Source organism: Bubalus bubalis, chromosome 2 (genome assembly GCF_019923935.1).
Source record: "Bubalus bubalis isolate 160015118507 breed Murrah chromosome 2, NDDB_SH_1, whole genome shotgun sequence".
Classification (NCBI taxonomy): Eukaryota; Metazoa; Chordata; class Mammalia; order Artiodactyla; family Bovidae; genus Bubalus; species Bubalus bubalis.
The window spans coordinates 56,409,981-56,416,837 of record NC_059158.1 but is presented as its reverse complement, the minus strand read 5'-3'; the positions used below and the strand labels follow the sequence as shown (position 1 = coordinate 56,416,837).

Genomic DNA, 6,857 nt, shown 5'->3' with positions numbered 1-6,857 from the left:
TTGAGAGAATACCATTGAAACATGTATATTATCATATGTGAAACAGATCGCCAGTCCAGGTTCGATGCATGAGACAGGGTGCTCAGGGCTGGTGCACTGGGATTACCCTGAGGGATGGGGTGGGGAGGGAGGTGGGAGGGGGATTCAGGATGGGGAACACTCGTACGCCCATGGCCGATTCATGTCGTATGGTAAAAACCACTACAATATTGTAAAGTAGTTAGCCTCAAATTAAAATAAATAAACAAAAACAAAACAAAACACAAAACAAACAAAAAGTATTCCCTCTCTGTATATTGAGCATCACATCATGTTATAATTTTTACATCAACCATCAAACACCACTTTTAAAACTTATAAGGAGAATGATAAAATTATATTTAACCCCCCTTTTTTTCTTCTCATGTCACTTTCCTGTCACTCTCTCTTGTTCCAGATTCCTTCTGTTATTATCTCCTTTCAGTGTAGAGAAGGTCTTTAGCTAGTTTTCTGGAGCAGACCTGCTAGTAACAAAGTCTCTTAGAAAGTCTCTCTAAGAAAGACTTCATTTCTCCTCAATTCTAAAGGGCTTTTTTCCCATTGGATATAGTTTAGCATTGACAGCTCTTTTCTTTCAGCACTTGAAAATCTTGTGCCATTTACTTTTGGTCTCCTTGGAGTCAAATGAGAAATCTGTTGTCATTTGAATAGTTTTTCTATATGTGACACATTATTTCTTTCTAGGTGCTTTCAGAGCTTTTTCCTTTGTCTTTAGCTTTCAGAAGCTTGATTATGTCTTGGGGTGGGTTTCTTTCCAGTTTACCCTGTTTAGGGTTTGTTCAACATCTTGAATATATAAGTTTATGCTTTTCACCAAATTTAGAAGTATTCAGCCATTATTTCTTCAAAAAAATTTTTTTTTCTGTTTCACACTTTCTCCTCCCTTTCTGGGAACTTCAGTGACGCAAATGTTAGATCTGATGCTGTTCCACAAGTCTCTGAAGTCTGTTTATATATTTTCCCCATCTATTTTCTCTTTGTTGGTCAGACTGGGTAAGTTCTATTGCTCTGTCTTCAATATTTTTTCATATCTCTCCTCCGATCTATTACTGAGCCCATCCAGTGAGTTTTAATCTTGATTATTTATTTTTTAAATTCTTTAATTCTCATTTGGTTCTTTTTTGTATCTTCTATTTCTTTACTCAGATTTTCTATTTGTATATGCTTCAAGAATATTCATAATTGCTCACTGCAGCATTTTTTTGATGGCTGCCTCAAGATCCTTGCTGGATAACTCCAACATCTGAGCCATATCGGTGTTGGCATTGTTGGGCCAGTTGTGGTTTCCCTGGTCCTCGTTCTTGGTATGACAAATGATTTTTCTTTTTTAATTTGCTGTGTCCTGGACATTGTGGATATTACGTTATAAGACTCTGGATCCTGTTTAAATAGTCTTTTCAAGCAGTCATCCTGTTTAGGATGCATGCTGGTCCTGCCCTATTTTTGTGACTGAGATTTCAATGTCAGTTTCTTTCTGAGTTCTTGCAGTGCTATTCTGGTTCGCTTTGTTTGTGTGCTATTCAAAGGTTGCTGTGAAAGCCCGGGTCTCAAACCCTTTGGTGAATTCATTCTGGCCAGTGTCTCATTTGGTAAACGAACTGTCTGCCCAGAATATCCCATCCAGGTTAAAGAAACCCTTACTCTGGTTCTCTTCTCTCCAAATTCCTCGCACAGTTTGGAGGGTGAGGGGTACTGCCTGCTACTGCTTTGTCGGAAGCCCAAACTTCCTACTCATTTTCCACTGATGCTAACCAAATGGGAGGAAAGCTCTGTGGCCTCAGCTGCTGCTGGGTGTAGGTGGGTATCTGGACCGCAGTGGGGGAAGAAAGTGCCCCCGGGCGTTCTGTTGTTGCTGGGCTGCCCTGAGGCTTTCTGCTACCGTTGGGTGGGGACTAGAGTCAGAAGTTGCCACCTGGTCTCTGCCGGTGCCACAGCGACAAGGCAATTCAGTCTGGGCCACCTGCTGCTACTGGGGGGAATTCTCTCTATTCACTCTACATTGACCACATGTTGGTGAGGCAGGAAAGTGCCATTTCTGGGCTGTTCTGAGCTGTCTGCCACCATCTGGTAGCCCGTCTGCCTTCCGTCTTTCAGAGTCCTTGCTTTGGAGTAAATGTCTGTGTCATCCCCAAATTCAAATGTTGAAATCCTAATCTCCAGTATGATAATATCTGAAGGTGGGGCTTTGGGGAAGTGATTAGGTTTAGAGGAGCTCATGATGGTGGGGTGGTTAGTAGATCAGGAGGAGATACCAGCGCTCACTCTCACCCTTAGTCTCTCTCTCCACCAACTCACCAGACACTGAATCTGCCAATACCTTGATCTTGGACTTCCCAGCCTCTAGAACTGTGACAAATAAATGTCTGTTGTTTAAGCCACCCCATCTGTGGTATTTTATTGTAGTAGCCCAAGCTAAGACTGTCTTCTTATAGTTGTTAATTGTTTATGTCCAGGGTTTTAGTTGTATTTAGAGTAAGGAACAGCAAAAATGATGCCTGCATCATCTTGTTTGGGACCCTGTTGTAGCGTCTTTAAAAGAGCAGAATTTCTGCTTTTTAGAAAATCTGATTTATGAATTTTTTTCTGTTATAGTTCACATTCTTTGTGTCATTTTTAAGGCATTTTTGCCAAACTGAATATCACTGTAATAGTTATCTATTGCTGCATAGAAATTATCCCCAAACTCAGTAGCTTAAAAAAACAAACATTTATTATTTTTACATGAGCCAGGAGTTTGGGAGCAGCTTAACTGGGTAGTTCTGGCTCAGTGTCTCCTGAGGCCGCAGTCAGTTGACAGTCATTATTAATAGTTGGGCAGCAGTCATCTTAAGGCTCTGATGAAATGAGTATCTGCTTCAGAGGTCACTCCAGGCATTGATGACAGGCCTTCTGTTCCCCAGCATATGGCCCTCTCCTCATAAGGTGGCAGCTGGCTGCCCCCAGAGTGAATAATGAGAGGGGGCGGGAGGGAGGGAGGGAGTCTGGAAGGAGGAGGGGAGGGAGAGAGCAATGGGTGGGGGCCAGTGGAGAGACAGTACCAGACCAAGATGGAAGCTGTAGTGTTTTAACAGCATGATCTTGGAAGTGATGTCACATCACTTCTGCCGAATTCCATTTGCCATTTATTAAGTCTGTACCACATTCATGGTCCAACTGTCAATTCGTGGTGAAGGCTGGGGTGGAATTAAGTTCTACATCTAGAAAGAAGGACTATCAGAGACTGTGAGCATCTCTTCATCTGTGAACCACCGAGGCTGTGCAGGGGGTTTGGGCTCTCAGCGCCTTGGGGACCTGTGCACGGTTTGTGATTCGAGGCTGTGGCGGAGCCTCTGCAAGGAAGGTGCGAGAGGTTGGCAGCTTCCACTGAAGTACACCAAGCGGTGACAGCAGTAGAGGACATAAATGACCGCGGCGAGCAGGGCTAGATCCAGGAGAAGTTCTCAAAGGCGTCATACGAGGCCACGATCTCGCACCCGCTCCCACAGACGCTCCCCTCACAGGTTTACAGCAGAGACTAGGGAAGATGGCATAGCCACAGTCATCCTCCTGGTCTACTCACAGGGGTCATGTTGGGAATCCAGCAAGTCCTGATCCCATCTGTTGTCTTGGTGTGTTGGATTGTGCTTGTATACTACAGAAAGAGATCTAAAGAAGTGTTCTCTAAGTATGGCCTAATTCCTGACGGGTTTGTTGTATGTGATGAGCAGTCTAGACGTTCAACAGGGATTTGCCTGTGTATACTTTGATGCCAAGGAAGCAACAAAGCGTGCAAACGGAATGGAGCTCAGTGGACATAGGATCACAGTTGATTTCTCTATAACAAAAAGGCCACATACTCCAACACCAGGAATTTGCATGGGCGACCTCCCTGTGGCAGCTCTGGCAGTTGGGATTACTGTGGCAGAGGGTAGGATGGAGGCTCTGATGATCGGGACTATTATAGCAGAACATCCAGAGGAGGAGGTGGAGGGGAAGGCGGAGAGCCGCTCAAGACAGGGATTGGATATGCAGAGGATGGTCGCCTCCTCCCTACTGTAGTTGTGGAGGACACAGACCACGTTCCAGATCTCCACCCTACTCACTTAGTCACTATTAAAGCAAGAGGTTGAAGACTTTCTAAAACTTGCCCTAGAGTTGGGATATTGTTTTTGGACAATATTTTTTATCATCTTCCATTTAAAAAGTGAATAGTGCTTAGAGAAGTTAGGTGACTTTTACATCTTTTATGATGACTACTTTTTTTCTTTTAAATTAATTTCTTTATTTTAATTGGAGGTTAATTACTTTACAATATTGTGGAGCTTTTTGCCATACAGCGACATGAATTTGATGACTACTTTTGGTGCAGTTGAAATGCTGTTTTCATTTTGTATTTGTGTAGTTCGCTGCTTTGTTCAAACTTAAATGTTTTCAGAAAAGTATGTTTTGCATGTATTTTTTTACAGTATGAATTTTGACTGCTGAGAAGTTTTTATTTCATAAAACTTCATTTAAATGGTTTTCTACTGAATCCAGGATATTCTGAAGATCGAAGCTGGTGTGTAAAATGCTACCAAATGGCAAAAAGCAACAATAAAGTTTGGCTTTCATTTTTCTTTCTAACATATCAGCGCTTAGCAGAACTGTTTAGATTAGATCGTCAGTAAATTCGAGACAAAAATGGCCATTTTCCTGCAGTCCATGAAACATACCATACTCAATATACATGAAAGTGAAAGTTGCTCAGTTGTGTCTGACTCTTTGAGACCCCATGGACTATACAGTCCATGGAATTCTCCAGGCCAGAATACTGGAGTGGGTAATTGTCCCCTTCTCCAGGGGATCTTCCCAACCCAGGGATTGAACCCAGGTCTCCTGCATTGCAGGTGGATTTTTTTACCAGCTGAGCCACCAAGGAAGCCTGTACCTGCAATTAAATGATAAAAATTATGTGCTGTAACTCTATACTGCTAGTATTAGAACTAAAGAACTTTCAATACAGCAAATGCTTAATACTTATATAAATGTGAATTTGTCAGCCTTTATGTCATCTGTACTGTATATAGCAGGGAATAAGATAAGAGTTACACAATGTATGCCTTAAAAAGGCTATTTCTTAAAGTTGTTACAAGGGGATAATGGTCTTTCAATTATCAACAAGTGACAATACATTTCATCACAAATATACTCTTGCTCTTCTAGCTTTAAAAAAAAACAAACAAACTTATCTGGCTGTGCTGGGGCTTAGTTGTGGCATGCAGGATCTAGTTCCCTGACCAGGAATAGAACTCAGACCCCCTGTAATGGAAGGGTATAGTCTTAACCACTTGACCACCATGGAAGTCCTATTCCCTGGGAAGCTTTTAAGACTATATGGAAAAAACTGGGCACTTCAGAGTTTGAGAAAAAGAAGGGAATACTACATCTGTGTTGTGGATGATCTGAAGACTTTGCCTGTTCATTTTTAAAATGTTATTTTCAGGTCCTTTACTTACCAAAGGAGACCCAATTTCACTCAAATGTTTTGAGAACTATGTTTAAATAAATGCAAATGAAGAAGAGAAAAAAGCAACAAAACCACCACAATCACTTAGCTTTCCTCCTGTATTTTCTTTTCTTTTTTAAAGATTTATTTACTGGCCGTGGTGGGTCTTCATTGCTGTGCGGGCTTTCTCTATTTGTGTTGAGCGGGAGCTACTCTTTGCTGAGCTGCACAGGTTTCTCACTGCAGTGGCTTCTCCTGTCCTGAAGCAAGGGCTCTATGCGCACGGGTTCAGTAGTTGTGGTTCACGGGCCTTGTTGCTCCACAGCATGTGGGATCTTCCCGGACCAGGGATTTAACCTGTGTCCTCAGCATTGGTAGGCGGATTCTTAACCACTGGACCACCAGGGAAGTCCATTTGAGGTACTTTAGAAGCAACGCCTCTCCTCTCCCCATCCCACATGCCTCACTCTGATATTGTCCCCCTACTAGATATTATCATATTTCTAAAATTTGCATTAATTATTCCCTTGTGTGTGTGTGCTAAATCGCTTCAGTCATGTCCAACTCTTTGCAACTCTATGGACTGTAGTCCACCAGGCTCCTCTGTCCATGGGATTCTCCAGGCAAGAAGACGAGTGGGTTGACATGCCCTCGTCCAGGGGATCTTCCTGACCCAGGGATTGAATGCACATCTATCTCTTCAGTCCCCTGCCTGCAGGCAGGTTCTTTATCACTAGCACCACCTGGGAAGGCCCCCCCATTCCCTTATTTTTCTTAACAGTTTTCCCTCTTGCATATGTAATTTAAAACAAAATACTAGGTCAGACCACATGAAATTGAACATAGGCCATTCACTTCCTCTTCAGTAATGCCATTTGGGTTGGTTACAGTTATTTTTTTTTAACATTGCTACCACAAACATTCTTTTACATGGGTCCAGGTACACAGAGTTCCAAATAATAGCAAAGAGAAATAAGAAAGCCTTCCTCAGTGATCAGTGCAAATAAATAAAGGAAAACAACAGAATGGGAAAGACTAGAGATTTCTTCAAGAAAATTAGAGATACCAAGAGAACATTTCATGCAAAGATGGGCACAATAAAGGACAGAAATGGTACGGACCTAACAGAAGCAGAAGATATTAAGAAGAGGTGGCAAGAATACACAGAAGAACTGTACAAAAAAAGATCTTTATGACCCAGATAATCATGATGGTGTGATCACTCACCTAGAGCCAGACATCCTGGAATGTGAAGTCCAATAGGCCTTAGGAAGCATCACTATGAACAAAGCTAGTGGAGGTGATAGAATTCCAGTTGAGCTATTTCAAATCCTAAAAGACGATGCTGTGAAAG

The 6,857-nt window shown here is 42.2% G+C and overlaps 1 pseudogene; it reads left to right on the top strand.

Annotated features, from left to right (window-relative positions):
- Positions 1–3,441: 3,441 nt before the first annotated feature.
- On the top strand, positions 3,442–4,204 carry LOC102407812 (annotated as a pseudogene).
- Positions 4,205–6,857: the final 2,653 nt, after the last annotated feature.